Genomic DNA, 18,151 nt, shown 5'->3' on the forward strand with positions numbered 1-18,151 from the left:
CAAGACAGTCAACCCCAATCTTCAAATGTGTGTTAATGTCCCAGTACCTCTCTGAAAATATTTTGCACATACACGCACTGGCCACTACATCTGTACAATTCAATGCAACCTAATAAAGCACCTCTGGCATTAATTATATTATTATTTAATATTATAATTATAATGTTTAATGCAACCACAAGGGGGCACAAGCCAGTGTCTTCTTGTGCCAGTCCCAAGTTTGGATAAATGCAGAGGGTTGTGGCAGGAAGGGCATCCGACGTAAAACACATGCCAAATCAAACATGCGAATCGTGACAAAGACTCCCATACCGGATCGGTCGGGGCCCGGGTTAACAACGACCGCCACCGGTGCTGTTGACCTACAGGGCACCGGTGGAAATTGGACTACTGTTGGTCGAAGACGAAGAAGAAGAGGAGGAAGGTGTGTTCGTAGGCAGAGAGAGAAGAGGAAAGCTAAGAATGTAGGACTGACAGTAGGGACTTTGAATGTTGGTACTATTACAGGGAAGGCTAGGGAGTTGATCGACATGATGCAGAGAAGGAAGGTGGACATACTGTGTGTCCAGGAGACCAGGTGGAAAGGTAGCAAGGCTAGAAGCTTAGGAGCAGGGTTTAAGTTGTTTTACCATGGGTCAGATAGGAAGAGAAATGGAGTAGGAGTTATACTGAAAGAGGATTTTGTGAGGAATGTTCTAGAGGTGAAAAGAGTATCAGACAGGTTGATGAGTCTGAAGCTGGAAGTTGAAGGGCTGATGTTCAATGTTGTGAGTGGTTATGCCCCACAGGTAGGATGTGAGTTAGAAGAGAAGGAGAAATTCTGGAGTGAGTTAGATGAAGTGATGCAGAGCATCCCCAGAGGTGAGAGAGTTGTCATTGGTGCAGATTTCAATGGGCATGTAGGTGAAGGGAACAGAGGTGATGAGACTGTTATGGGCAGGTTTGGTGTTCAGGACAGGAACGCAGAAGGTCAGATGGTGGTTGACTTTGCAAAGAGGATGGAAATGGCTGTAGTAAACACTTTCTTTCAGAAGAGGCATGAACATAGGGTGACGTACAAGAGCGGAGGGAGAAGCACTCAGGTAGACTACATCTTGTGTAGACGTTGTAATCTGAAAGAGATCAGTGACTGTAAAGTATTGGTAGGGGAGAGTGTAGCAAGACAACACAGGATGGTGGTGTGTAAAATGATGCTGGTGGTGAGGAAGATAAGGAGGACTAAGGCAGAGCAGAGGACGAAGTGGTGGAAGTTGAAAAAGGAAGAATGTCGTTTAGTTTTCAGGGAGGAGCTGAGACAGACTCTGGGTGGTTTGGAGGTGCTTCCAGATGACTGGACCTCTATAGCTAATTTGATCAGGGAGACAGTTAGGAGGGTACTCGGTGTGTCATCTGGAAGGAGAAAAGTGGACAAGGAGACTTGGTGGTGGAACGAGGAAGTTCAGGAGTGTATACAGAGAAAGAGGTTAGCTAAGAAGAAGTGGGACACTGAGAGGACTGAAGAGAGTAGACAGGAGTACAGGGAGATGCAGCGTAAGGTGAAGATAGAGGTGGCAAAGGCCAAACAAAGAGCATATGAGGACTTGTATGCTAGGTTGGGTACTAAAGAGGGAGAGGTGGATTTGTACAGGTTGGCCAGACAAAGAGATAGAGATGGAAAGGATGTGCAGCAGGTTAGGGTGATTAAGGATAAGGATGGAAATATGCTGACAGGTGCCAGGAGTGTGATGGGAAGATGGAAGGAGAACTTTGAAGAGTTGATGAATGAGGAAAATGAAAGAGAACGAAGAGTAGAAGAGGTGACTGGTGTGGAGCAGGAAGTAGCAAAGATTAGTAAGAGTGAAGTGAGGAGGACATTGAAGAGGATGAAGAGCGGAAAGGCAGTTGGTCCTGATGACAAACCTGTGGAGGTATGGAAGTGTGTAGGAGAGGTGGCAGTAGAGTTTTTGACTAGTTTGTTTAACAAGATCTTGGAGAGTGAGAGGATGCCAGAGGACTGGAGGAAAAGTGTACTGGTACCAATTTTTAAGAACAAGGGAGATGTGGAGAGCTGTGGAAACTACAGAGGAATAAAGCTGATGAGTCACACAATGAAGTTGTGGGAAAGAGTAGTGGAAGCTCGGCTAAGGGCAGAGGTGAGTATTTGTGAGCAGCAATATGGTTTCATGCCTAGAAAGAGTACAACAGATGCAGTATTTGCTTTGAGGATGCTGATGGAGAAGTACAGAGAAGGTCATAGGGAGTTGCATTGTGTCTTCGTAGATTTAGAAAAAGCGTATGACAGAGTGCCGAGAGAGGAGCTGTGGTATTGTATGAGGACGTCTGGAGTGGCAGAGAAGTATGTTAGAGTGGTGCAGGACATGTATGAGAGCTGTAAGACAGTGGTGAGGTGTGCTGTAGGTGTGACAGAGGAGTTCAAGGTGGAGGTGGGTCTGCATCAAGGATCGGCTCTGAGCCCCTTCTTGTTTGCTCTGGTGATGGACAGGCTGACAGATGAGGTTAGACAAGAATCTCCCTGGACTATGATGTTTGCAGATGACATTGTTATTTGTAGTGAGAGCAGGGAGCAGGTGGAGGAAAATCTAGAGAGGTGGAGGTCTGCTCTGGAAAACAGAGGAATGAAGCTTAGCCGCAGCAAGACAGAATACATGTGTGTCAATGAGAGGGACCCAGGTGGAATGGTGAGTTTACAGGGAGCAGAGGTGAAGAAGGTGCAGGACTTTAAGTACTTAGGGTCAACGGTTCAGAGCAACGGTGAGTGTGGAAAAGAGGTGAAGTGGCGAGTGCAGGCAGGTTGGAACGGGTGGAAAAAATTGTCAGGTGTGTTGTGTGATAAAAGAGTATCAGCGAGAATGAAAGGAAAGGTGTTCAAGACGGTGGTGAGACCAGCGATGTTGTTCGGCTTAGAGACAGTGGCACTGAAGAAAAGACAGGAGGCAGAGCTGGAGGTAGCAGAGCTTAAGATGTTGAGGTTCTCTTTGGGAGTGACGAGGATGGACAGGATCAGGAATGAGGACATCAGAGGGACAGCTCATGTTAGATGTTTTGGAGATAAAGTCAGAGAGGCCAGATTGAGGTGGTTGGGACATGTTCAGAGGAGAAAATGTGAATATATCGGTAGAAGGATGCTGAGGTTGGAGCTGCCAGGCAGGAGGTCTAGAGGAAGACCAAAGAGGAGATTTATGGATGTAGTGAGAGAGGACATGAAGTTAGTTGGTGTGAGTGAAGAGGATGCAGAGGATAGAGTTAGATGGAGGCACATGATTCGCTGTGGCGACCCCTGAAAGGGAACAGCCGAAAGGAAAAGAAGATTATAATTATAATGTTTCATTTTTTAATTCGAAACAGTCAGAAAGGTGATAGTTGCACAGGTGTACCTAATGATTAAAATCAATTTTAATTATGTCCAAAAAGGAAATTTCATATGGAAGTTTCAAATATGTAAAGTTTCTGGGGCTTTATTCTCTTTTACTCCTTTTCGAAACTGTTGAGCTTCTTTGTGCAGAATGTGGCCACTGAGAACAGCTCAGATAGCAATGCCTTGCCTGAGAGATACATTATTATTAACAGATTTTCAAAATGACAGTCACTTTGATGTTTGGCCATCAAAGCTGCTACATAAGTAAACTTACTAAGAGCAGCGGATTATTATGGTGATGTTGATGATGGTATTTGTAAGACCTTTGTGAAATCTGACTCACTTCTGATTGGTATTCAACTTAATGAGTCACTTGTGTTGCTGCCTTTGTAGCTGTGATTTAGTGACACTGAAATCATGTAAAGTAACAAAATAAAAAAAATTTACAGATTATACTGTACAGTTGATAAATAGGGAATGTATTTCTCTCCAACACTTGATCTGCTAAAAAAAAAAAGCCACCAATTAAAATCAACAGATCTGACAGGTTAAAAACAAAAGAGAAAATTCATTATCTTCACCATGGTGCAGCTTGTGTGTTTGAAATGAACTTCTCTTTTAGTTTTTAATACTTAAGCTCAGTTGTAGTAGCAGCCACAAGCCACATGGTTTCACTGATTAGGTGGGTTAATGTCACATTTAGTTTGGTTGATAACCACTTTTATATTTTATTTCCTTCTACAATTCAAATTATTTCAGCTAGTTTCTTTTACATTTTTCTTTTTTGGAGACAAGGTTTGTTCATTTCTCTTTTTCGATATTTTGGAATTTTATTTCATTTTAGTTTCAGTTTGACTTAACTATAAAACCTGGGTTAGAGCCTATCCAACTTTGACCTTCTTAAATGAAAATCTTTGTTTCCTATTGTTACTACAACATGCCACATATGCTCTCAGCCCAAACTGCAAACAGGAATGCATGATCATGATGATATCATTGCAGGTCTTTTGTGATTGGGCAAACAGAGTTATCATAATGTTCAAATGTTAACATTGGACTAAAAAGCAATGTTTCTCTGCCCCGTCTGGCTGAAAGATGCCCAGTGATTTAAGTGGCACATGAATCTATGTGGAAAAAGCATTAGTGTAACAAAAAATGTGAGGATAGCTCCATCAGATGTTTGCTGACGTGTTAGATATGGGTCAGAGGATGGGAAGCAAGTTCAGAAATATAGTACCAGGTCACTGGTGATACAAATATTGATCTTGGCTCTAGGCTGTTGTCCATGAGTTGGGCTTGCTCAGGCAGAAAGAGGAAGGCACACAAAGTGCTGTATTACTTGGACTCTGTGTCTTCTGGTTCATCGTGTCATCGAATGTATTTTTAACAGTAAGATACCAATTTGAGTTATTTTATGTGCTTATTAATACAAAAGGTTCCCCTGCTAAGCATAAACAACCTAAGAGACTGTTATGGAGGATGCATGTCACACTTCCAATCCAGCACCAAACTAACCCTCCACTTGCCAGCTGGTCAATTGCTTCCTTCCTCTGAATGCAAATTATCATCAGAGGCCCCATCAGGGGTTTTGATTAACACACCAAATGGCATCACAGAGAAGTTAGACCGAATTTATACTCAAAAGAGGCTGAGACCACAAACAGAGATGACAGGCAGGCCTAATGGAGTGGGGATGTATGATCATGGCCATGAACGACCAAATCTGTTCTACATTACATTTCATGTAACCCTTTGCAGTATTAACCAGGTTTTTCATTTATAACTTTCAAAGTTGCTGTGCCTTGTTTGATGTTTGTGTGCTTCTCATGTCACAGCTCAGTCTGTAACTTATATCATTCTTTGTTACCTAGATTATGGTGGTTAATTCGAGCTTTGTTACAAAGTCTTGGCAGGCCACCAAGAGAGTCTGTTATTATTTTATTATTATGATGCTCCATAAAACATGTTGGAGATAAGTGGATTGAATATGTATAATAAGTATTTGTAGTTGTCTCAAATTAATAAAGGAGCGAATTTTCTACACATGCACTTAATGCTTCCCTCCTTTATATAAACCAAAATCAGATTTCATAATCAAAAACAGACATCCAAATAAAAGTACTAAATTTCCCTGTAAAAATGTTACTACTTTTTGATGGAGCATTGCTTATAGAGTTTGAATGTTTTCATCTTTGAAAAATAGTCTAGCTTATCTTTGTGCCAACGTGTTTTTGGATTTGGTCTGAAACCAACACAGACCAGACAAACCACGAAATTTTCCATGAGTTCCACAGCCAGCATTAGTGAGGGTGACATAAACTTTGCTAAGTGGCACCACCCCATTATGATGGTGGCACAGTATGAACTGCTTTACGTGTTTGTTCAGAAGATGCAAATGCAAATTTCCTTGGGAAAATTGACTTAATATCTCAGTTTGACCCAGCAACGAAATAAGAACTAAGGAGAGTTCAGAATAAAGTGAATTACTTATACTTCAGCAAACCCATTCAACATGAATCAGAAAGTCTACTGGGAAAGAGAACACTTGGTTGTGGAATGGATTGTACCCCTAATGTAATAAATCAGGTGGCAGCTCCCTTGAGCTAAAAAATGAGAACGACAGAGTAAAAGCTGCATGCTACCAGCTGCCTGAAATGTGAAGGCTCTGTTTCCTCTGAAGAAGTATGGAATAGAAAAACAGGATACAGGTGTTGTTTCATTTGCCAAGTAATGCAGACATGGCCATTTATCCTAAGGACCATAGTTTGGTACAATGTGGGGTTCAAGATAAACAGAGTGAGAATACAATCTATAAAAGTACTGCGGTTTTAATGGAGACACCATGAAAAAAAACTATGGGAGTGACAGAAAACAAACGTGTGTTCAGAGTGTTTCTTCCCATTATAGACACAGCTGCTGTCACAATATTGGGTTTCTCGTCTGGCAATCGCCTTTGAGCTTTATAGATTTCTCCAGCCATGTGGCATGACATAGCACAGTAATGAGGGGGAAATTGAGGGGTTCTGCCAGAGATTGGAACAGCAAATGGAAGCTATTGATGCAAAAGATGTAAAACTGAAAATAAAGGGTGCGATCAGGGTGTTCCCCTCACATATATCATCACCACATCCAATGCCTATGTGCACAAATAAGACAAATGTCCTTGAAATGCCCTCACTTTGAGCAAAGCCAGAAGACAGGCTCCTGCTGAGACAATGTTTTCCTCTCTAAATTATATTAAGGGTTATGTCAGATCAACTATGTCCTAGAAAAGGCTGTCCTCACTTGCTGTTGCTCTTCATGGAGCATGAGGGCAGAAAATCATTGCATATGCACCATGTAATAAAAGGATTTGCAGACCTCAGATAGGTTTAAAATTGAAGTGAATCCTGCCAAACTAAACTGCCACTAATGCCGCCAGGGATAGAAGATGCAACCAAAAAAAAAAAAACTATTAAAAAAATGAAGGGTTTTTACAAACAGACTTTTTTGTATAAACTGACAACCTGTCCTAACTCTAAGCGTTACTTTCTCACATCTTAATAGTGTAAGGGGATACAAAATTAAACATAAATCCAACATAATAATGTAGATTCAGCTAGTATAAATGTTGGGGGATTGTATAAAAAGTTATAGTAAATTAATGAAAATTATGCCAGTCCAAAGGTTTGTCTCCTGCTTAATAAATAAAAAAATGACTTGAATTTCTGATGAAGGAACATGTACTAGCTGAATGTTCATCAATTGTTATATTGATTACATTTTTTAATCTTTTTGCCATTTCAATATAAGAGGATATAAATGTTTGTACCTAATTGTGCTGCACTCATGGTTTCTATTAGGCTGGGAAAGGAGCCGATCTGAAGCAGGAGCGAAAAAGGTTCCTCAAACAGCCTTTTAAGAGGTACAGTAGTTCCTGCAGCACAGACTTATTATCAGCATGTCAGTGAATGTAAATTGTTATTTATTAGTGTTTAGCCTGATTCTAATCACAATGGCTATGCTAATGTTGCCTTTTTGTTTTTGAATAATTTCATTTGTTTTGCATTATTCTTAATCTTACGGTCCATCCAGAGAGTATTCCCAGCACTTAACTTTTTCTACATTTACTTATGTTACAGCCTTATTCCAAGATGGATCAAATTCATTATTTTCCTCAAAATTCTACAAACAATACCCGATAATGACAATGTGAAAGAAATTTGTTTGAAATGTTTGCAAATTTATTAAAAATAAAAAACGAAAACAATTTGCAAAGATTTTTCTTTCACATTTTCATTATGGGGTATTGTTTGTAGAATTTTGAGGAAAATAATGAATTTGATCCATCTTGGAATAAGGCTGTAACATAACACAATGTGGAAAAAGGTACGCGATGGGAATACTTTCTGGATGCACTGTATTATCTTATGTAGTATTTTGGATTTGGGAATCTTACACTTAGACACATTCTTTGGAGTCTTGCTTGCTTGTCTAATAATAAAAAACCTGCACTAGTATCTATAAGTATTTTGAAAAAAATCCTCTAGTGCCAAAGATCCTACTGTCCAAAAGAGCTGTCTTAGAATAATGTTTCCCATTCCCCAACTGTACATTGTTAGTATTACTATTAATGTATACAAAAACTTAAAATTTATGAAACTAGTGTTGTAACTGAGCCACTTCAGTAGCAGGAGAATATGACTTTAAGAATTTGTGTCATTGCTTCTACACTGATTACTGATTAGGTTTGAGGTCATGCTTTTCACAGTGAAGAGAATCTTACCACTACCCACACACAGTTACATGTTACAATAATGTTCTTATCAGCTTTTGTCTCAACAAAATCTAAATAATAAGAATATTTCCCTCTGCTGAAAGTCAAATTTGTCTTTGGTTGAAGTCAAAGTATTGTTACTCAAATTTCATTTTTAACTTTTTACACTACTCATTACTGTGAAAAGGAATGTTATTACAGTGGTCCTTGATGACTAATGTTTCATTTGTTTATACAAAATATTATATTCTTTTTTTTATTTTGCCAGGATCCTCTGTGACTGTCTGGCTTTGACAGCTTTGATTACTGCCAAACATATTTCAATATTATCAATTCTTCTTGGCCTAATTGATCATTTCTTGTCTCTGTTTAAAGAAAACATTGCTGGCATTCTTTCCTAAAAAAAAACAAAACAAAAAACAAAAGTTGGAAATTGGAATCTAATATACATAAACAAACTGACATGCTGTAGATGTAGTAATTTCAAGAAACATGACTGTGAATATGTTCAACAGCCTCTTTCACAGCATAGACGCCTATTTTTAGGAGCTTAGGGACACACCCATGGGCAAAGGGGCTGTGACTGTTGCAACCTGGCAGGGGCAGTGTCTGATGGCTCTTGCACTCCAGGGGCAGTATGCAATTAGTCTAACCAACCTGGCGACTACTACAGGTGGCACAGTCACCACACCAGCTAATTCTGCAAAGGACTCCAGGGCCAGGCCTCTAAGTCGAAAAGCCAAGCTGTCGTTGACTTTGTTAAGAAAGTAGGAGAGGGAAAAGTCAGCTAGGGGAGCACCATATGTACTTTATCAAGAAACTTAAATAAATGGACAATTTTTATATACCAAACATTTTTATAATTGTTTTTTTAACCTAAAACTGTTGCTGCATTTATTGTAGCTACCTATTTCATTGTATTGTATTGTTATTGATAAAAATGGAAATTAATTCTTAAAAATATGTTTTACTTAATGTTAAAATCATACAGAATAATATATTTTAAAATAATTAAATAATTTCAATATTTTATCTGACAGTTAAATTACTCTGTAAAAGTGCAGGCTTGTTTACTCGGAAATGCAGGTTACTGTACAGGGGAACTCCCTGGATCCTCCTCCTCCAGGAAATCACCTACTGCCACGCAAACTATCAGTTCTACCAGATCTCTACTGCTCTGAGGAAGAGCACCTTCCCAATGCCAGGTTTGCATTCTTGCCTTCCATCTTGCCTTCCATCTGCCTTCGGCAAGATGGTGTTATGGTAACATAATGCTACATAAGAATCATTCATCTCTCAAAAGAAAGACACCAACTGGTGGAGACTAACTTTGCTTGTACATCAGTAATTGATGGAGAACAAGTACATCACGCACAGGACCTGTAATGCCAAAATAAATGTCAGGAAATTTTCCTTTAAGATTTCCTCTGTGCAAATACTGAGGACAAATACTCAAATCAAAGTGGAATCAAATGGTTGATTCCATTTATGTGATGTTAGACACCAAGCCTTAGATCATCAGGCCGTCGATGAGGGGGGAGTCAACTAGTTTTTTGTTTGCACTATTCAAACCAGCATATTTCAGCGTATTCGAATCCACTGTAAGAAAGACTCTTCAGAACAGCTTGCTACCCCACACTGGACACCAGTGACTTTTAGGTTTTATCACATAACAGTTTTGTAAAGTCCTTGGGGTCAGGAAATACCACGTCATCTTCGAACTGTACCCCAAAATTGGGCCGTCAAGGAAGGTCTGCTGGCTTTGTCTTTGTGGCCTTTCCCACTCTTTTGCCATTAGTTGGACCCCTCTTGGTGACATTCTACTCAATTTGATATGTTTATTTGGCATCTGTTGACTTCTGCCAGTTGATGAGTGAGACCACTGGTTGCAACTTCCTATGAGACTTGTCCTTGATTAAGAGAAGTTTTAAAACTTCTGCTATGTGCCAGAGTGGTGTCAGAATTGTAAGGTAACTCTAGATACAGTCTTACTCGTGTCCGGAGGTCCAAAAATGATCCATTCCAGTGATCATTGTATGACAAACACTGAAGATTTATTGAGTCCCACTTTCCAATTGAGCGAGTAACAAAGTAATTCTGCAGAAAACGTTTCTCGAATAATTCGACAGAACAAGGTAAGAAATCGTGTACCTCCACTGCTACACACTCAACTTTCCACTACTACCTTGATGCACTCCCCCACCAACTTGTAGTCTGTTCCATCGCTTCACTTCTTAATCTTACATTTACATTTACATTTACATTTAGTCATTTAGCAGACGCTTTTATCCAAAGCGACTTACAAGTGAGGTACAAGGAAAGCAAAAATCTAAGTCAAGGAGAAAACATCAAAGCAAAGTCCTATCAGAAAAGTGTTCACAGTTCACGAGATACAAGTGCAAGAGAGCAGAAAGGTTTTTTTTTTTTTTTTTTAAGATTTAAGTGCATAGGAAGATGCGGAAGAGTTCAGTTTTCAGCAGTTTTTTGAATATTGGGAGAGAGTCAGCTGAGCGTGCAGCGTTTGGTAGCTCGTTCCACCATCGTGGGATCATTGCGCTGAACAGTTCTGCTTGGTGTCTTCTATGCGGTGCTGGGACCACCAGACGTCGTTCGTTGGCAGACCGCAGCGGGCGAGAAGGACTGTAGACTTGAATGAGTGAGTTGAGGTAAGCGGGAGATGTAGAGTTAACAACCCTGTAAGCAAGAGACAGAGCTTTGAACCTGATGCGAGCAGCAACAGGAAGCCAGTGTAGAGATCTAAAAAGTTGTGTGACATGGGTCTTTTTTGGCTGATTAAAAATTAGGCGAGCTGCTGCATTTTGGATCATCTGCAAGGGTTAGATTGTGGATACCGGTAACCCCATCAACAAAGCGTTGCAGTAATCAAGACAAGATGTGACCAGCGCCTGTACAATGAGTTGGGTTGAATATTCCGTGATGTAGGGTCTGATCTTCCTGATGTTGTAAAGAGCAAATCTGCAAGCCCTAGAGACTGAGAAGATGTGGTCCTTAAAGCTCGGTTGGTCGTCCATGATGACCCCCAGATTTTTGGCCGAATTAGTGGGGACAATCACTGTAGATCCAATGTTGATGCTGAGGTTGTGTTGCATCAAAGGTCTGGCTGGGAAGACAAGGACTTCGGTCTTAGAGAGGTTGAGTTGAAGGTGTCTCTCACTCATCCAGGCTGAGATGTCTGAGAGACAGGCAGAAATGCGCGATGAGACAGTGGAGTCGTCCGGTGGAAAGGACAGGAAGAGCTGTGTGTCATCAATCTAACTAACCTTTCCAGACACAGCTGTGAAAAAGTAATAAACACAGCAAAGAGAAAACCCCCAGTAGCTCATACATACCCGGATCCTAATTGTCCTTTAATATCTAAAAGAAACAATTACTACCTTACTATTAGAAACAAGTACTAAATTATTTATACACAAAAAACACAAAAACAAACCATGCAATAACCTATAAACATAATAACCAATTTCCTATGGTCTTTTCTTTTTTTACTTCTGGTGTCTGAGGTTACCAGCACTTGACACACTGTAGGAGATCAGTCTTTTCCACTGTCTCATTCTGATTCCTTGAGAGGACAGACCTTGGTTATGCATCTATCAAACTCATTGGTCTTCATTTTGATAAGAACCTGGTGGACTGGGCCATGTTCATATTTTATTGTGAGGAGGATTTTGCCTATTACCTACGAGTTTCGGGGTCATGACTTATCAAAAATCAAAACAGTGTCCCCAGGAACAAAATTGCGGTTTGCATGTGACCATTTTTGCTGCCTTTGGAGCTCAGGCAGATATTCCTTCGAAGCAAAGGGTGGACTGAGGGCTGAAGCACTAGGCACTAATGCTGCCTCTAACATTTGGTATTTGTTAGGAAACGATTTTTATACACGATAAGAATCTGGGGGAGGTCCTAGCATTATTTGTCCTCCCTTGTTCACTATGTTTGTCTCATAAGCCTGTTGGGCATATGAACTCACATGAGAAATCAGCCTGAAACATTGTCTGGAGTTGCATTTTACACATGTAACATGCAGCGGGGAGATCGCCTGAGTCCTCACGGGAAAACATGCGTGATTTCAGTGCGTGGTCAGAATGTGAAAGAGGCAAACGTAATAGAAAAATTTAGTCTCTTTTGTTTACAGTACATCGGAGCCATGCATCTAAAAAAAAAAGGTTCTATTACTTGACCGATGTGACAAACATCATCAACGCACCCATTTGCTCGCTTTAAATCCTCATGACAAATCAGGATAGAGCAGCGTGCTGCATGCATGGTCTGATGCACATTATACAATCTTAGTACTATGGGGCTTGCAGGATACACGGCTCTGGACAAAGCTGGGAGAATATCAGGGTTCCAGTGCATGTGTGATGTGCATGCAGGCGCTTTATATTCTACATACATTTTATAGAAACAATATGCAACTTCTTCTGTTCTAGTATTTTCTTTCTTACCTTCTCTCACTATGGAGATGCTGTTTCTATTCTGAGCAGAGCCACCAGTACACTATACCATGCAATTAACATTTTATCATCTTCACTCAACTACAACCAGCACCATGTTACTCTTTTTGTTTAGCACATCACTGGACAAGAGTAACACGTTGCTTTACAAGTTTCAACACAGCAACAAAATTCATGGGAACTTGTTTGCTTTTAGTGAAATATTTATGCTCTGTAGTTCACATTATTATACTTTAAAGCTGTTGTTTGACACTGGACTATTGATTTATGGATCACATTGGGAAAATTGTGCACAGACATCCAAACTGTCAGGTCAATGAGCTCTGTGTTTTCTTGGATTGTCTAGAAGAAAATGCTGGTTAGTCTATTAGCCAGATGAGTTTTTGCCAACATGAAGTGACAAGGCACTGTGCGTACAGTAAAAAACAAGCTAATAGAATCCAGAAGAGCCCTCCGGAACAGTGGACTGTGCCATGTCTACAATTACAGTTGAAAATCAAATATTACTCATGGATCATTGTTGCAAGAATCTGGCGGGTGTGACTGACTTTCCCCTGCCTATTTACATACATGAAATGGAAAGAAAATAATTTACTGATTCACTTTTTTGAGAATTTTTTTTTATTGGACCAGTTTCTAATTAGACAAAAATAAAAAAACATCTTCCTGTAGTTACTCCCCAGAAACATTTACATTGTCATCTATGTTGTTTCCATTACATTTCTGTATTTGTTTTTGTTTTCTCTTTCTAATTTCAAAGGCTAGACGACAAGGGCATCTCGTTTGTAGGTTTTAATATGATTTGATGATGACTGATACCTGAAGGGGGCAGAGCATGGGAAAGTGTGGCAGAGTAGAGCAGAGTAAATTGATTACGAATCTCAAGGTAGCATTAGCTTAAGCTGCATATTGTAGCTTTAATATTCAAAAAACATTGCTTAGTAAAATGTTTGAAACCAGTGAAAACTATCCCAACGGTTCAAACCCAAAGATTTTAGATTTACAAGTATAGATAACGGAGATGCATTTTTTTTTTTTTTTGTCAGGGCAACATGTAGAGCATGTCTTTTTCTTTCCCACTGTCTCGCATTCTCTCCTATTTTCAATCGTCAATCATCTTTTAAATTCTCTATTATGTTCTTTCTAAAAGCTAGCCCACCCTTTCTTCCCTTGTCATCATGCTCCAGAAGAGAGGGAATAAGTACAGGAGGACGAAACACAGAAGAGAGAAGTGCTTAACTATGAGAGAACAAAGACAACAGGAGTGTCAAGAAAGAGAACAGACTGAAAGGGAAGCAAGAACAAAAATGCAACTGGCAGAGGCACCCGCTGCAGCAGTCGGCCATATCTCAGGGATGAAGTGTGAGGATTAGCCGTATCTGGAGCAACGCCCCTGCTGTGCTCTCTAAATGAGTATTATCTCCCCCTCAACCACCCCTGTGTTGGCACAAGACCGAAGGCTCACATGTTGCTATGTTGTCAGGCCTGGGAGGAGGAGCAGGTCAAACAAGCTGTAGGCCGTGCTTCATTATCTGTAGCATGTGGCAGGCAGCTATTTAGTAGCTGGTGATGTGTGTGTCTGACTATGCAATAGCGATGCCAGTGTATCTGGACAGAGTTGTAGAATTATTTTGGACTCGGGTGTGTCAGACATTAGACAGTACAGCTCTGTTATTTCTCCTGGTCATGATTATGTTTTTCAGGTGATGCATATAATTAATTATTAGTAGATTTGTTTTAGAATGTTTGCTGAATTATCAGTTGAATTATTTTGAAATTACAACCAGAGGGACATTTTACTCTCTGGTAAGATGCGTTGAATAGATTCTGATATATTGATATTGTACAATGCAAACACATTTTTTTGCTCTTTGTATTAGTATTTTTATTTTTAGTCAGACAACTTACTGCAGTATTAAAGGTGCAACTAATAAAACATTCACTACTTTGCAGTCCCCACTTTTGCAGTCTCCCTTCACAAAGTAATTAGAATATTTGAGATCACTGTTTTATTTTGAAGGCTTACAACTACAATGATTTGGTTCAGTGGCAAAGTAGGTGCAGTTGTCAGTAGTAGCCATGATTATTTGATGACCAGCACCAAATGGCAGCAACAAGCTGTGGATCATTTTATAACATTTAACTTTTGGTTTAAAAATCCTTTCATGTACAGTTTTACCTTACACTGAAATCACAGATATAAGCATCTGTTTATCATGAAGAAACCCGACCCTTTGAAGTCTGCAGGATCAAATCCCAGCCCTTGCACTAGGAGTGTCCTGGAGATACTCAGCACCTAGCTCCCTGGGGGCCTCTGGTGGCTGCACACTAACCATCACAGGGGCAGGGGATAAATGCTGAGTTCAGATTCTAAATGGCAATGGAAAAAGATTATGTGACAATCAAGAGCAGTACCGTCAGCAGTGGGCTATAAATTAATTTTGCACACAATGGTTGTTCCTTGTATATATTTTGAGTATGTAAGTGTGTTAACTGGTGTTATGTGGTTCAGCAGTTGAGACCAGAACATCGCCGGAACATCCACGTTTGGAGACCTTTGCTGTACAATAATTTCATGGTTCACAATGCAAAATGTACTAGTTTCACAAAATGGGCTGTAAAAAAAACAAAATTATTATTTGGTTTTTTTTTGTTTTGTTCCCTATTTACTTGTATTGGCCTGTGTCCACCCCACATGACTGCGGTTTCTGGCTGTAAAAACAAATGACTGATATTTCTTTCCATTTTCAGTGGACAGTGAATGTAATGTTTTAATATATACTTTCTGCAGTGCAATGTGTCTTGATAACAGTTCTGGCAAGAAATATGCACGTATTATAACATATATATGTGTGTGTGTGTGTGTGTGTTAATACATGCATATATATATGCACATACTGTATATATGTACATATGTGTGTGTATGTATATATATATGCATATGTATATGTATACATGTATATATACATATATGTATGTATGTATGTATGTGTGTATGTATGTATACATACACACATACATATACAATCTATCTATACAATCTATAGATAGATAGATAGATAGATAGATAGATAGATAGATAGATAGATAGATAGATAGATGTTCAGAGGAGAGATTATGAATATATCGGTAGAAGAATGCTGAGGTTGGAGCTGCGAGGCAGGAGGTCTACAAGAAGAACAAACAATGAGAGAGGACATGAAGTTAGTTGGTGCAAGAGAAGAGGATACAGAGGATAGGTTTAGATGGAGGGGGATGATTCGCTGTGGTGACCCCTGAAAAGGAGCAGAACATATCTAGATAGATACCCAGACCACAGTCACACATAGATACTGTAGATAGTGTGTTTTTGCACATAACCTTCCTTCTTATATAACTTTTTAATTAGTGAACTACTACTACTACTCTCCTTATCCCGTGAGTTCGGGGTCGCCACAGCGGATCATTGTCCGCATGTTGATTTGGCACAGTTTTTACGCCGGATGCCCTTCCTGACGCAACCCTCCCCAATTTCTACCGGGCTTGGACCGGCACTGCATCGCTGGGGAGGGGGAATGGGCTGTTAGGGGTTCAGGGTCTTGCCCAGGGACACTTCGACATATAGCCAGGGCCGGGGATCGAACCACTCACCCCGTGGTCCGTAAGCAACTGCCTTTACCAACTGAGCTATTTTTGCACATAACCTTCCTTCTTATATAACTTTTTAATTAGTGAACATTCATCCAAAATACTCTAGTATAGCTGACATACAGGGATAAAACACATGACAAAAATTGCAATATTTAATAATATGAATAGAATTTTTTTGAAAATTTTCATAATAGCTAATCAACGTTATACCCTATATATTCACTAAAAGAACATTGTGAAGATCAATTTTATGGATTTCTGCTAGAAATGTAATCAAAAAACGTGTCCAAAGTAAAAAGAAAAATATGTTTTTCACTGAAAATCTAAGGAATGCTTTTGTTGGTATCTCACAAGTTTAACAGCCCATATCGTGACACCAGTATATTTTGCGATGTGGACCAACATAGCTGTTGTACTATATGATGTGAGAATGTGTTGGCAACAAGTTCCTGCTTATCACTCTGAAATAGCCAGTGCGCTGCTCCTCATGGCCGTTTGGTCAGCAATCTCAACAAGCTGTTAAGGAATAAATACTCTCAAGGCATTTTTGGGATATTATGTTCTGTAGAATGGAAAGGAAAAGAGGTCACAGTTGTCTTTGACCACTAAAATCTAATCGGTTCATCCCTGAATCCAAGTAAACTCACATAACTCAGAGTCGTCTCTCAATATTAAGCCAAAATGAACCAGATATGACCTTCTTTCATATTTTTTTTCTATATTTCTTCAAAAAAACAAACAAACTAAGAAGCCATGTATGTTTTTCAGAAATACCCAGACCACACTCACACATTCACACCTCTAAATTGTACAGTACCACCACGGTCTCATCTGTGGCCGCTGAGCAATGAGTTGCTGTGGGAAGTAGCACAATCAGAAGGTGTTTTGTTGCTTGATGCTTGGAGGAGGTGCTTCAGTGTGAAAACATGCTGTTTCTCTTTATCATACAAGAATGAAATTCATCAGCAGCAATAACATAAGTTTTACTCACGCAGCTGAGAGGAAATACAGCATTTTAACATAATCCCTTGTAGGAAATGTTCATGCACATTTCAATAGTGGTTGCATCCGATGGCACCCTGGGGTGCTTAGAGGGAGCTCAGGTGTCATGCTGAGGTCTCAGCAAAGGTTAAGCAATTCAATATTACACAAAGTGAAACGGTCAATTCATTGAGCCTTTTTCTCAAAATTCTACAGTTAGTACAAAGTGGGTTTTATGAGACATTTTGAAGGAAGGAATTTTTATGAATGCAGATGACAGTTATCAGAAATACTTTAATAATTACCCCTAATTTTATCTAGATGGATGTGCTGTAGACAGATTCCTATGTAACCACACATGATGTAACAAGCTACTGTACATCCTAAAATTGAGTAAGAATAAACTGTCAATACTGCACCAGAATGACGTGCAGGGTGTTTAACAGACACCTCGCACAGTGTGACAGTGTATTAATCCATGAATTATTTTGTTGACATTCAACCCTTGCAGCTCCCATCAGTTCATGTTTATGGATTGCACTCCAGGATTTTTTTTTACTGGGTGTTTCTCATTTTTTCTTAAATGTCTCCTTGTATTATATCCTCCCATCTAATAATGTTTATTCACAAAAAGCATTTTAGCAGCACTTTTCCATGTGTGCCTTTCATACTCATGTGACAGAACAGGCACACTCCAAGTTTAATCAATATAACTGTCCACACAGGTCACGTAACAGTTTGTATCCATTGGACCAAAGCAAAGTTTTAGGCTTTGAATCTGTTTTCCTTCCTTTTCTTTTGTAGATACAGTAAACTGGTGCTGCTGAGAGAATTGTGCAGAGCTTTGTGTGGTTCCAAATGAAAGAATTGGGAACTGATGGTGCAGTCTGACAAATATGGTGTGCTCCACAGTAATGACCAAACAACACCAAAAACCATTAAAACAGCCAGTAA

This window comes from Channa argus, chromosome 4, assembly GCF_033026475.1.
Source record: "Channa argus isolate prfri chromosome 4, Channa argus male v1.0, whole genome shotgun sequence".
NCBI lineage: Eukaryota > Metazoa > Chordata > Actinopteri > Anabantiformes > Channidae > Channa > Channa argus.